The following is a 14717-nucleotide window of genomic DNA, read 5'->3' as shown; positions in this document are numbered from 1 at the left end:
GCTCAGTAAAAACCACTGATGATGATGAACCCAGGAGAACCCATGTACAGGGGATGGCAGCAGCAGGGACCCATATTCAAACGATCGATCGATCGATCGATCCGTGGCATTCCCTCCAAAAGACTAGTAGTAGACGTAATAGTATTTAGTAAGCACTTCTGTGTGCAGAACAATGTACTAAGCACTAGAAGGGAACACACAGGAGGAATTAAGACACGGTCCCTGTCTCTCCAGGGGCTCAAATTGCTGAGAAGCAATGTGGCTCGGTGGAAAGAGCATAGGCCTGGGCGTCGGGAGACCCGGGTCTTAATTCCAGCTCTGTCACTTGGTTGCTGATGACCTTGGGCAAGTCATCTAACTTTGCTAGGCCTCAGTTTCCTCATCGGTAAAATGAAGAAGTCATCCCAGGAGAGTTTCTGGCCTGTGAACTGTCTGAGGCACCTTCTACCTGAAAGACATTCTGGGCCTTCCCTAAATTAGCGGCATCAGCGGTACCGTAGTCATTATGGTCGTCGGCCGTAACGTTTACGTAGGTGGGGCCGGTCAAATCGAGAGAAACACCCAAATGTCTTAACCCTGGGACTGCCCTACTTAAACCGGTCTGCCATCTTGGTCCCTCCCCAGTCATTCTAGAACACTGTTTAGATATAGAGTTCCTACTCATTCTACCTTTCTTTCTACCTCTTTCTTTCTCTCTCCTGCTGACACTTTCTTGCTCACACATTCCTGCTCCCGCCTCCGCCTGGATCTCTCTATCACTTCACTGCCAGCAGATCGCTGCTCTCCCCTTCTTCTGAAATCTCCTCTCTTCCAGGAGGCCTTCCCTGGTTGATTTCTAATCTCTCCATTTAATTAGCCCCGCCAACTGCCATCGTCATCCTGATTCTGTACCACCTAAACACTTAAGTGCTCACAACGTTCCCTAGGACCTTTGTACATATCCTATTACTTAACCCTAACTAACGTACACGTTCCCCTTTCCTTTCCTCCTTTAATCTAGAATTCATTTTGTAGTCCATCTCCCCTACTAGGGGAAGCAGCGTGGCTCAGTGGAAAGAGCCTGGGCTTCGGAGTCAGAGGTCATGGGTTTGAGTCCTGGCTCTGCCACTTGTCAGCTGTGTGACTGTGGGCGAGTCACTTCACTTCTCTGTGCCTCAGATACGTCATCTGTAAAATGGGGATTAACTGTGAGCTTCACGTGGGACAACCTGATTACCCTGTATCTACCCCAGCGCTTGAACAGTGCTCTGCACATAGTAAACCCTTAACAAATACCAACATTCATTTTATTTTTTTTACTAGACTGTAAGCTCCTTCAGGGTGGGGGGGCCTGTCCTCTAAATCTATTGAATTTTCCCATGTACTTTCCCATGATGGATTGATTGATTTGTGTAATCACCTATGCCCCCTCTTACCCTCTTTCTGCTCTCAAAAGTCACTGCGGCAAAAAAGTCTTACAAGTAGCAGCAAGGCCACTTGCCCGCTGTGTGGCTTTGGGCAAGTCGCTTAGCTTCTCTGTGCCTCAATTACCTCATCTGTAAAATGGGGATTAAGACTGTGATCCCCCCCCCCCCCAATATGGGACAAACTGATTACTTTGTATCTACACCTCAGTGCTCAGAACATTGCTTGGCGCACAGTAAGTGCTTAACAAATACCATCATTATTATGGCCTAGTGGAAAGGGAACAGGCCTGGGATTCAGAAGATCTGGGTTCTAATCCTGATTCTGTCAGTTGTCTGCTAGATGTCCTTGAGCAAGTCACTTAACTTCTGTGCGCCTCTGCTTCCTCGTCTGTAAAATCATGATGTCCTAGTAGATGGAGCATGGGCCTGGAAGGCAGAAGGTCATGGTTTCTAATCCCGGTTCCACCACTTCTTTGTTGTGTGACCTTGGGCAAGTCACTACCCTTCGCCTCAGTTCCCTCATCTGTAAAATGGGGATTGAGACTGTGAATCCCAGATGGACGGTATCCAACCTGACTATCTTGTATGTACCCCAGTGCTTAGAACAGTACCTGGTATATAGGAAGTGCTTAATAAATACCACAATAATAATTATTATTAACATTAGCATGAAAATGTGTATAAAATACCTCTTCGCCCTCTTAAACCGTGAGCCCTATGTGGACAGGGATTGTGTCTTACCTAATTAATTTTATCTACCCCAACGCTTGATGCATGCTTAGCCCTTAACAAATACAAGAGTAAGATGATAATAATGATGTTATAGTCAGATTATGCATATGCAAAAATAGTCTTCTGATATCTGTTAATATCCCAAGGTGGAAGTCATTCAATCATTCCGTCAATCGTATTTTTTAAATGCTTACTCTGTGCAGAGCACTGAACTCACCCACTCGGGTGAGTATAATATAACAGTATAGCAAAGTTGGTAGGCACACCGAGATCCTTTAGGATCCTTGGAAGGCCATTGCAAACCAGGTGATTTTTATTTTGGAGTTCTCTGCATCAAACAGAAATTCCTTACCAGTGGCTTTAAGGCACTCAGTCAGCTCTTCCCCTCCTACCTTTTCTTGCTGATCTATTACAGCCCAGCCTGTACACTTCACTCCTCTTTTGCCAACCTACTCACTGTACTTCGATCTCACCTCCTAGAACTCAAGCATTCTAAGATCTCTGAATAGAGTGATTTCGCTCACAGTAATAACAGTAATAATACACTTTCTTCCTTGCACTTGGATTAGAGTTATAAACCGACATGGTGACATTTCCTTTTCAAACGGGCTTGCTATTCTGTACACCTGTTTAGATTTTTGTGCTGAGGATAATGGAGTGAGATAGGTCACGGAATGAGGGGGGGGGGGGTGCTGGTTCTTGCTTGTAGCAAATAAAAATAGCAATCGGCGTTCTGCCCCCAGAAAAAAAAAATAATATCAAACAAATCGATGACTCGCCAAGTCCTCGAATCCTGCAGCCACCAGGATCCCAAAGAGGAGGTCTTCCGTGACTTGACTGGGTGTCTTCTAATCCCCCACCTTCCATATCAACTCAAGAAAAAGATTACAACAATAATCCATGATTCAAGGCCTGGATAATTCTTCAGACCCAGGCCCCTAATTGGCCGTGATTTGGTGGCTGCAGTAAGCACTGTGGAATTCAGGACCAGTCTTGGAAGTCAGAGCCAGCTGCAAAAATTAGTTCAAAACTGGCAGCAACACCCAGCTGTTCACATCCCCCTCCCTACACCGCCCCCCCCCCCCCCCACACACACACCATCTTCCTCCCTCCCTCTCCGGGCTTCCTCTGCCCCTTCCTTTGTTCCGTTTGGATCCATTGGCTAATGCTCATTAAAATGTATTAACGCATGTTAATGGGCATCTTCTGAGGAACAAAAGCTAGGGGAAGGGAGGAGGCAGGAAACAGAGGAGGAGGAAAGGGAAAGGAAGGGGGGAAGGTGTGGGAGGAAGAGGGGGAGAAGAGGAAGGAGGGGGAGACCTGAGGGCAAGAAAAGGGAAAAAGACGTGCAAAACCTTCCCTCGACAGATGGATCCCAAGATTGAAGTCATTCACCGGCTACAGAGTTCCTAATCAGAGTTCTCCAAATGATAAGTGGGCACTCCAATTATCGCCCATCTAGGACCCGTGGGTCTAGCCCAGGCTCAGAGGGAACCCTCAGAACTTTAGAGCTGTGCATCCCAGAAGGGTTGGCGGCAGAACCCTCTCTTTCCTGCTCTCTGCCTCTGCGCCGGCCTCCTCCTTTCTCCCAACTATTGCGTCATCTTGGTTTGAAAGGAACTCGAAGAATTCAAAAATTAAGACGAGAGGATTTGTATGACTCAGTTTGAGGGAGAAATTGGGGACGCAGAGGGGTCGAGAGGAAGGGTGATATTATGGCCAGGTTTTGGGTTTTTTTTAAAAAAATGATATTTGTTAAGCACTTACAGTGTTCCTGGCACCGTCCTAAATGCTGGGGTAGATACAAGCAAATCAGATTGGACACAGTCCATGTCCCTTATGGGACTCACAATCTTCATTCCACATTCTGCCAGACAAGTGGCAGAGCTGGGACTAGAAACCATGGCCTTCTGGACTCCCAGACCCGTGCTCTATCCACTAGGTCACACCCGGTAAAATCCAACCCTACAATGCTCTTCTTCACTCTGGATTACATTAAGGTGACCCTTCATTAAGGTCACACCTCCTCCAAGAGGTCTTCCCCGACTAAGCCCGCTTTCCCCCAACTCCCTCTCCCTCCTGCACTGTCTCTGCACTTGGATCAGTGACCTCTGGACATTTGACACTCAACCCACTCACAACTGACAGCACTTATATACCTATCTTTAAACTATGTATTATACACTGCTTATTCATTCAATTCATTCAATAGTATTTATTGAGCACTTATTATGTGCAGAGCACTGTACTAAGCGCTTGGAATGAACAAGTCGGCAACAGATAGAGACGGTCCCTGCCGTTTGACGGGCTTACGGTCTAATCGGGCTGATCGGCCCGTTTGACGGGCTTACAGTTTATATAATGCTTATATAAACGTCTATATCCCCCTCTAGACTGTAAACTAATCGTGGGGATGGAACGTGCCTACCAATTCTGTTGTATTGTACTCTCCCAAATGCTTAGTTCAGGCACTTCAGTAAGCGCTCAATAAATGCCACTGATCGATCGATCGACTGATTGACCAAATCCGGCAAGAGGTGAAGCCCCCTAGAGCTGGACCTGGGGTAGGATTTGTTTGCCAGGCCGGAACGGGCTCCCTCAAAAGCCAACTAATTAATTAATTGATTAATGATAGCATTTGTTAAGTGATGCACTGTTCTAATCGTTGAGGTGGATACGAGGTAATCAGGTTGACCCACGTGGGGCTCAGAGTCTTCATCCCCATTTTACAGATGTCGTAACTGAGGCACAGAGAAGTTAAGTGAGTTTCCCAAAGCCACACAGATGATATCTGGCGGAGCCGGGATTAGAACCCACGACCTCTGACTCCCAAACCCAGGCTCTTTCCGCTGAGCCACGTTCCTCATAATGGTCACCTGGCAGCAGATAAAATGGTTGTCTGAGGTGACTGGACCCTTCTCCTAGACCTCTCTGCCTCCCCGGTGCTCAATAAATGTCGTTGATTTCTTGATTGATTAACGCGGTGGGGCGAGGAGAAACAGCCAACTTAGACAACTTGCACTGCCCGATCGCTTACATCTTAACCGGTTGGGCTTCGCCTCCTCAACCTTCCGACCTTTCCGTCAGCCTGCCTGGGACAGCAGTGAGGAAATTGCCAAGGCCGGGGGAAGTTGGAACAGTCCCAGATGCAGTCTCTAAATGAGGGCTTAAGACCGTGATCTCCATGCGACAGTGCTCTGCACAGAGTAAGCGCTCAGTAAATACAATCGAATCGAATGAACATGGACTGTGTCCAACTGATTAACTTGTGTCTACCCCAGCACTAATACAGTTTCCGATACAGAATAAACGTTTAACAAATACCATAAAAAGACCCCCCCACACACCCAAAGACAAGCTAAAGGGTTGGGTGAGTTCTATGCACGTTCACAGAATGGCCTGTGTGACATCATGGCACCATGCCGCACCCCTGGGGTGACACACATGATGTCACGTGTGTCTCGGTGTTCGACGTCCTACGTGACTGCCCTCGGCTCCATGGGACAGTCGCTCGGCGAGGCCAGAAAGCCTCTTCAGCTCGACACCCCCCTTTAGCCCCCACCTCCATCTCCAGAGGAATCTGTTTTCTAACGACTCGGGGAGGTTGGGCCAAAGATTTGAACTCCATTTTCTTCCTAACGCAATTATTAAATTTGAGTACTTACTTTGTTTGATCAAGTTCTCTCTACCTCGGTAAGTCCCCATTACAATAAATATAATTCAATTACCAAGTCCTCTGAGGTTTGATCCCCGATGCAATTTTACATAAACTAGAGAAGCCCTTTAACTTATTCCTTAAATGAAAATCTCTGCTGATGGTTGATAATTTTTTTTTTCCTCCCATGGAATGAAGAACTTTTAGACACACGACCACATTTTAGTGGAAAGAGCACAGGGCTGGAAGTCAGGAGCCCTGGGTTCTAATCTCGACTCTGGCACATGCTTCTTCTGTGACTTTGGGTAGGTTACAATTTACCTGTGCTTCCATCTCCTTCTCTGTAAAATGGGGATGAAAGTTTTTCTCCCTTCCCTTTAGACTGTGTGATCGGAACTGTGTCCAACCTGTTTGCCTTATATCTTCTCCAGCACTTTGGTCAGTGTTTGGAACACACTAAACATTTAGCAGATATTATTATTATTATTATTATCATTATTTTCTTTCTCAAACAGGAGCAACTGGCTTCTTTATGACCTGGGTAGAGCCTTTGTACCGAGCTTCTGGGATATTTTCTTTCTTTCCTCTCCGAACCATGGCCAATCTTGGTGAGTGGGGAGTTTCATGCTGGTGAAATCATTCGGCACCAAAGGTAGAACACTTTCTAGAAAACGACATCAGCACTTGGCCAGAGTCCAAGCCGGAGCGAAGAAAATGATATTAAAGAGAACAATAAACACTAATGCAATTGGAATAGCAAACAATAAACCACAATAATCCATGCTTCATATCTGAAGTCTGGCCAATGTAAAATGAAAAAGCCAAACAGAGGTTAGGGGGCCTTGGGCGTTTGAGATTTTGCCATACTTCAATCCTTGATGTTTTGTAAGATGACGTACGCGTCTACCCCTACCCTCTGAACTCTGCTTTCGATCTCTCTGGGGGCTTCTGTACCATTGCTGAAGCCCACCTGACCCATGTTAGTGTAGCCATTGCGATACGGTGTGAATTTAATGTACAGATCCCGTGAGCCACATCTCTGAAGACCTACAAAGGAGAATATTTGGCAGGTCTGGGAGGCAGCGAGTTTTCCAAAGCCCCATTTGGAGTCAGAGTCTGACCTCACCCAGATGACAGACTTTCCCACGACCCCGAGTTAGGAATCGCTTGAGTCCATCGAGTTGCATCTTAGCTCCCAATTCGTCGGCCAGTGGATATTTTCCCTGCCAGCTCTGAGTGGGGCAGCCCTGCATAATGTGGCGTGAAGGAATCACAGCCCTTCCCAAAAGACCCTATGATAAGGGGTGGGGAGAACCATACTGGAATGGAATGCTGACCCTTGGCTCTCCATCGACGGTCTTTAAGGAGCACTTGCTGTGTGCAGAGCACTGTGCTACATGCTTGGGAGAGCACATAACAACCGAGTTGGTAGAGACATTCCCTGCCCACAGTGAGCTTACAGTCTACTGTGCCCACCACTGAAGGCCAGCTCTGACCCACAGCGTTCTGCCGGAGATCGGAGAAGGCACGAGCCTGAGAGCGGTTCCCAGTTCTGGTTTAGGAGACACCAGCTTAAGCGGGTGTCTGGGTTGGTAATTAATAATGATAACGGTAATAGAAATAATAATTGCGATATTGTTAAGCGCTTACTACGTGCCAGGCACTGTACCAAGCCCTAGGGCAGATGCAATATAGTCGGGTTGGACACGGTCCCCATCCCACGTGGGCTCACAGTTCTAATCCCTATTTTTTGCAGATGAGGTAACTGAGGCACTGAGAAGTTAAGTGACTTGCCCAAGGTCACACAGCAGGCATGTGGTGGAGCTGGAATGAGACACCAGGTCCTTCTGACTCCCAGGCCCGGGTTCTATTTACTAGGCTATGCTGCTAGGCCACGCTAGAATGAAACAATGAGCCTTCATGAATAGTGGGACAGAGGATGCAAAAATCCACACTCCGCCACTTGCTTAAGCACTTTTATAAGGTGGTGGACAAGTCGGTATGGATGCTTTTCCACATTCAGGGACATAAGCCCAATGACCGGGCACTCCCAGTGGTGTGAGACCAGGCAGCTGGCTCCTTCTAAGCTGTGCCATGGACACTTGGAGACCACCCTGGTTGGGATCTCTACAGGGATGGGTAGTGGTTTGCTGAGCTGTGAAACAGAAACAGAGCTCAAGGTGGTCCATTCTGAATCAAAGATGGGGAAAAAACCCTCTAGACTGGAATCTCCTTTGAAGGCAGGGACTGTATCTAACAACCCTATTGCACTGAACTCTCCCAAGAGCTTAATACGGTAGTCTGCAAACAGAGACCGATCCCGACTCTGCCTCTGGTCAGCTGTGTGACTGTGGGCAAGTCACACACTACACTTCTCTGTGCCTCAGTTCCCTCATCTGTAAAATGGGGATGAAGACTGTGAGCCTCACGTGGGACAACCTCATTCCCCGGTATCTACCCCAGTGCTTAAAACAGTGCTCTGCATGTAGTAAGCGCTTAACAAATACCAACATTATTATTATTAATAAATACCACTGATTGACTCCCAACACAGGAAAACAGAATCTCATAACTGATTCCATCATGTTCCTTCAAAAGCCCTCGGCTGGTTCTTTCTCAGAGAACAGTGAGGTTGAACTGTCTCTTTTCGTTACTATTGTTTGGCTCCCCGACTAAAGTGGAAGCTTCTTGTTGGGCAGGGAGCCTCTCTTGAATTTCTGTGGTATTTCTCCCAGCAGGAACTCAGTAAATAACAGCTATTCCTGGAGAAGTGATTCTTCTTTGTTCCCCTCCCAGCTCCACCAAATTGGCCCCTTTTCTCTATTTGCTTTATTCATTGGCTTCACAGAGAACCCCCCACATTTCCCTGCACATTTCTCCCTTGCTAAGATCCCCACGGCTGCTTTTGAGTACAGAGCTTAGGTTAAAGCAAAGCTTTTGGTCCACCCTCGATAGCTAATCGATTTCTTCGTTCAGGAGATGACCGAGCACTCCTGATGTCTGAAAGAGAGGTGCCCCTGGTGGAATCCCATAACTTGAAGACTTTGCCTATCACATTCCTCTCCACTTGTCAGATGGGGGTCTGTCCATATTAATCGTGAATTTCCCTAAGTTGTGTCCTCAGTGAACTTTCAATCAATCAGTCAATCAGTGGTGTTTATTGAGAGCTTACTGTGTACGGAGCACTTTAGTAAGAGCTTGTGAGAATGCAAAAGTTGGTAGAGAATTCCCTAACCACGTAAGTATATTCGTTAGGCCTTTTATGGTGGAAAGACTAAAGATTCCTAATTTATTAAGCATGAAGATGATCACGATGCCTAAGATTTACTAATCCCTTTAGGTTTACTTCCTAATGTATAGACTTTTCCCTGCAACAGTGTCTTTGCGACTGAATCCTCTCCAATCAATAGATCATTGACATGTGTTGAGTGCTCAGTCTGGACAGAGCCCTGTTCTAAGCGCCTGAGAGAGCGCAATGCAGTCGAAAGACACAGTCCCTGGCCTCAAGAAGCTTATCTTGCTTAAAAGACTGAGGCCGCAGCTCCTCCCCAAGGTTTTTTTTTTCCTTCCCTCGGTCCTTGTGGACTGAGGGAGTGATCAATCAGGCTAACTTGTGGATTTTTCTAAGTTTGACCCCCTGAAGACTAGAGAAATGCTTATTGCTGTACTTTTAAAGATGTGCAGAGGAATGAACTGTGGGTGGATGGAAAGAACCAGAGGCGTGATTTATCACCTTCTCACTCGGTCAGCTGTGGAGAAGGAGCGGGTGAGTGGGTGACCTCAGCTGGACCAAGATGATCCCGCCAACTCACGGGGCATATCTCTTTCTCTCTGCGGGATACAGTGCTGTCCACTGGTATCTGTGCCCTGGTTGGGTAGGCACAAGTGCCCGTCAGGATATTTTCTCCCATTTTGGGAGGATCAGTGGGAGCTTTTCTCCTTTTGAAAGGGCATCGTGTATTTCCACGCTATTCCCAGAGGGACATCTGGGATGCCGGATGCTCTTTCCAACTGCTTAAGGGAAGCAGCGTGGCTCAGTGGAAAGAGCCTGAGTTTCGGAGTCAGAGGTCAGGGGTTCGACTCCTGCCTCTGCCACCTGTCAGTTATGTGACTGTGGGCAAGTCACTTCACTTCTCTGTGCCTCAGTTACCTCATCTGTAAAATGGGGATTAACTGTGAACCTCACGTGGGACAACCTGATTGCCCTGCATCTAACCCAGCGCTTAGAACAGTGCTCTGCACATAGTAAGCGCTTAACAAATAGCAGCATTATTAAGTACCCAGCCCAGAGCATCCTTCGGAGCCGGACATGTTGACTTGACTGCTGTGTGACTAGGGTAATTCACTTCACTTCTCTGATCCTCAGTTACCTCATCTGTAAAGTGGGTATTAAGACTGTGAGCCCCATGTGCCTGATTAGCTTGGATCTACTCCAGCACTTAGAACAGTGTCTGGCACACAGTAAGTGCTTAATAAACACCATAGAAAAAAAAAAGTCTGATGATCTTCCCTGTTCTGAGACTGCTGTTTTCTGGAAGTGCCGCTTGGATTTGAATAACATTCTTCTTCTTAAAAAAATAAATAAATAAGAAAAAAAATTAAAAAAAGATAGATGCATCTCTTGTTTCCCAATCTAAAGAAAGTACATTTGTGGAAATTTTCAGGAAACTGAAGTCCCCCAGTATTCTTCTGAACAAGTCCAAAGAGATTCTCACAACAGACATTTTGCATTATACCTCTCCCCAGAGTCACGGCACGCTCATCTCTGCAAACGCTCCCTTCTACCCCAGCTGAATTAATATGCATTTTATTCCACTAATCTTGAAACAACAGGAATAAAGTTTATCCGGGTCTTTTATACCTCAGAGAACAAAACAAATAGTACAAATCTTTAGAGGGAAAGGATATACAAAAGGGCTGGAGGTGAATATTTCAAAGCAAATACTCTTTAAATGATGTGCAAATTATTTCAGCACTTGAGCGTGATTTATGAAAGGGGATTAGGGCAGGGAAACAAGAACCCAGTTTAAATTGTTGGGTTTCAAAGTCTAAGATTAGAAGTGGCTAGAAGGAGAGGAGAGATAGGATAGTAAGGATTTCAGATTGAGTTGATTCAGTTCGCCCTTTCCTAAGCGAACACCCTCTTGCTGGACTTAAGTGGCCAATGTGAGGTATCTTTTCTAGCACTCTGTGAACATCAAGTGGGTGATGATGATAATTAGGAAATGATGGCATAATTAATATCTCAGGGATGAGGTCTCTCCTTACCCAATTTGGGAAATAATTCAAGATGGAAGGACCATCCCCTGGGGAGAGAAGGGGGCTATTCACAGGGGCTTGGGCTCCAGTGAGGAGACTCTCAATTTGCAGGTTACATCTATAATAATACATTATACCACACAATCATATTCTGTCTTATTCTCCACGTAATGGGGAAGACCTACTTGTAAGTACTATAAAAATGATCACTTTTATGTAATTGCAAAGATTAATAAGTAAGCTCACTTCTCCTGGCTCCATAATGACCTGCTGTTCTAGAAAGGAAAGGAAAATTTAATGATCCTGCTCAGATATGATTAATATCTAACTTTTTCTTGACTAAAATTCTGGACTTGGTTCAATAAAAATGAGTTAAGTGAACATTCCATGATTCCCCAGCCAAAGTCTTCCGTGGACGCTGGTTATGCCCAATTTAGAAATAAGCCATTCGACCCCAATAACGAAGCCATGCCGAGGCTTAGAGAAAGAAATGATTAATTATCAGCATGCGAGTTGTCCTGCTGCAACAGTGCTTAAGAAATGAAGTCCAACAAAGCACTGCTAAGACGTCAAGGAATTCACTCTCTTGAGGAAGAGGAGATCAGGAGACCGAGGAAAGCTCGTGGTGAGCAGGGGATGTGTCTGTTATACTGTTTTACTGTAGTCTCTCAAGGGCTTAGCACAGTGCTCTATGCGCAGTAAGCGCTCAATAAATACGAGGGACTGGTTGACTGTCGGGGTGGCCGTGGGAGAAAAGAGTTGGCAGTTAGTACCGGAGCTGAAGACGGCTCAAGGTGGGAAAGACACGGGGCTGGGTTTCTTCAAAAAGACACAGTCTCAGTTCCCTCTGGTCGTCTATGCTTCTGCTGCCAAGTGAGCAAGTGCCAGTGAGCGTCGGGTTGGCTAGTGAAATCTCTCCTCAGGCCTCGCCCGGGTTTGAGAGAGGTTCACGCAGGTTTTCAGGCCCGTTTGTGTTATGTTTGGGAAGTTAGGGAAATCGTTTGGATGGGAGAAGCGGCAGGTTGGGCGATGATCTTTTGGAAAATCCTGAGGTGCTTTGTTCCACATTAAGAAATAGCCGAGCAACGTCTCTGGAACGGCGAAGACATTTAGCATATGGGGTATGGAGGAAGCTCACCTCTGAGCCAGAATGAAATTCAGAAATTAAAATAGGTGAGGAATCAAGTGGTAATTTTTCCTGTCACTTCCAAAGGCAATGAGAAGCAGCATGGCTTAGTGGGTAGAGCCCAGGCCTGGGAGTCAGAAGGCCCTAGGTTCTAATCCTGGCTCAGCCACTTGTCTGCAGTGTGGCCTTGGGCAAGTCACTTCACTTCTCTGTGTCTCAGTTCCCTCATCTTTAAATTGGGGGTCAAGACTGTGGGCCCCATGAGGGACAAGGACTGTGTCCAACCTGATTACCTTGAATCTGTTGCAGGGCTTAGAACAGTGCTTGGCACATAGTAAGCACTTAACAGATGCCACAATTATTATTATCACTCCTGTGTCCAGAGAAACTCGGTGTGCCTCTCTTGTGCGGAGAACATTCCTGGGCATCTACTGTGCGCAGAGCATGTACTGGCTGCGTGGAATCAGACAGTCACTGTAGGATACAGTTACCCTTCCCACAAGGACTTTACAATCTAGTGAGGCAAGCGGGTAGACCTAAGTTATAACGATAGAAAGGGAATGAAGATGTCATGATTTTCCTTTTTTTTTTAAGCGGACTCCACTAGTAGTATTTAGTGGACTTCATTTGGAAGTAGTCTCTTTTCCCTGCATTTTGGAGAGATTTCAACCTACAGCTGACCTGCCTAGAGAGCTAGCGGGGTCCCTGCCGGACGATAACTTCGCAAAAGTCTGGAAAGACTGCACAAGGATGGGGTCAACCAGGAAGCCGCAGGCCCAGACGACCAGGCTGGTGTCCAGCTCGGCGAGGCCGGCCGCTGGCAGGCTCTGAAAGAGCACATCTCCCCCCAGCAGGTGGGCAGTCTGGAAGCCGGAGCCACAGGAAGCTGTGCAGACCTAAAATGTCAGTGGGCTTATGGGGGATTTGGGTAAATCCTTGAATGAGCAATCATGCGGTCCCTGCCAGAGACTGGATCCTAGGCTGGACGGGCCCTGGAGTTGACCCCTGTGGGGCACTTGAGGGCCTACCCCAGCCCAAGATGCCTAGAGTGAGCAGTCACCAGTGGTTCGGGGACTCCTGCTACTGGTCCCAACTCGATCTCCTCAGACACATATGTGGATTCGGGTGGCGACCCTCACCGGGAGACTCATTCTTCCATGTTCATATATAACCTCACTCTTGGCCTGGTCCAGAAGGGAGTCCCCCTCCTTATGTCCAATTCTGGCATAATGGCTTCGATTGCAGGGCCTCATGCACTAAGAGCCACTGTCCCATCACTGAAATTCTTGGAAAAGACAAGAAAAGTCATGGAATGCCAGTGACCCCTTGGCCGAGCTGCCCCACTTTGACGCTGCTACTTCGGTAAATATAAGAGAGGTAGAGTGCAGGTGCCCCGTAGAGAGGAACAGATCACTTCTTCGTTTTGTTCTTCCCAAAGGCTAAGTACAGTGCTTGCAGCCGGGGGGTATTCGGTAAATGCTACTACATGTTACATAAGAGAATTCCTTTTGGGAAGGCATCTGCCTGAATGAGAATGATGAACTAAGTCAGCAAGGGGAAAGGAGAGACGGGTAGGGAACTGGGCAACTCAGCAGCGTGGTCCACAAATAGTTGCAGACATCACGGTCCTTACTCCAGAGCCGTAAGGTCATCTCGAGACTGTAAATCCGGTATGGGGAGGGAACGTGACTGCTAATTCTGTGGTACTGTACTCTCCCGAGTGCTCAGTACAGTGTTCTGCATATAGCAAGCTCTCAATAAATGCCACTGAATGATTTTCAAATGGAGCTTCAGGGGGCAGGGGAGAAGAGGAGAGAGTATAGATTAGAGGAGCCAACCTCTGGGGGTGAAAAGTGGGTGAGGATTTTAGGGGTGGGAGAAGGTCAGGATTCAAAAAGAGCTAGTAAGTCAGAAAGGTGCCAGCTTGGGCTTTCTTGGTCCTGAATGAAATCTCTCAGGAATGGTCAGTGTCCTGGGATGAGCCACCTGAGGCCTTCTGAACCCTGATCGGCCACTCCCAGGCCTTGTCGGGGACTTGGAGACCGGCTCAAAGAGCTGGCTAGGTGAGATTGCCCCCGGTGTCACTGTGGAGTGAACACCGACGGGACAGATCCCAACACGAAATGAACGGTAACAAATTTTCAAGCCTCGTCAACCTGGGTTCTCCCACAAAATGTCACCATAGAGTAAAAATGGCCCATACCCTCGTGCAAAAGGCTTCCAAAACTCATTTATTCCCCCCACATCATCCAGGTGCTCCCCACACTTTTACCAGGTCTCTTCCTAAGAATAATAATCGATTGTGGTATTTGTTAAGTGCCTCCTATGTGGCAATCTAAGTGCTCACTTAGAATCAAAATCATCAGGTATCAGATGGGGCTCACAGTCTAAGTAGGAGGGAGAACAAGTAATCAAACCCCATTTTGCAGATGAGGAACTGAGGCACAGAGAAGTGAAGTGACTTTCTCCAAGTGACATAGAAAAGTGGCAGAGCCAGGATTAGAACCCAGGGCCTCTGACTCTCAGACTAGAACCCGCT

At 47.0% G+C, this 14717-nt stretch overlaps 1 protein-coding gene and 1 long non-coding RNA gene across 5 annotated transcripts in view; one reads left to right on the top strand and one right to left on the bottom strand.

Moving 5' to 3' along the window:
• ARHGAP15 (Rho GTPase activating protein 15) overlaps nucleotides 1–14717 on the bottom strand; it is a 388578-nt gene that overhangs the window by 150211 nt on the left and 223650 nt on the right. The window lies entirely within an intron of this gene.
• LOC114814302 lies at nucleotides 5605–6581 on the top strand. Its single transcript, XR_003762072.2, has 2 exons — nucleotides 5605–5831; nucleotides 6309–6581. It is a non-coding gene; the product is annotated as an uncharacterized LOC114814302 (long non-coding RNA).

Source organism: Ornithorhynchus anatinus, chromosome 9, assembly GCF_004115215.2.
Source record: "Ornithorhynchus anatinus isolate Pmale09 chromosome 9, mOrnAna1.pri.v4, whole genome shotgun sequence".
NCBI lineage: Eukaryota > Metazoa > Chordata > Mammalia > Monotremata > Ornithorhynchidae > Ornithorhynchus > Ornithorhynchus anatinus.
The sequence above is the reverse complement of the archived record's forward strand: the minus strand, read 5'-3'. Positions and strand labels throughout refer to the sequence as shown.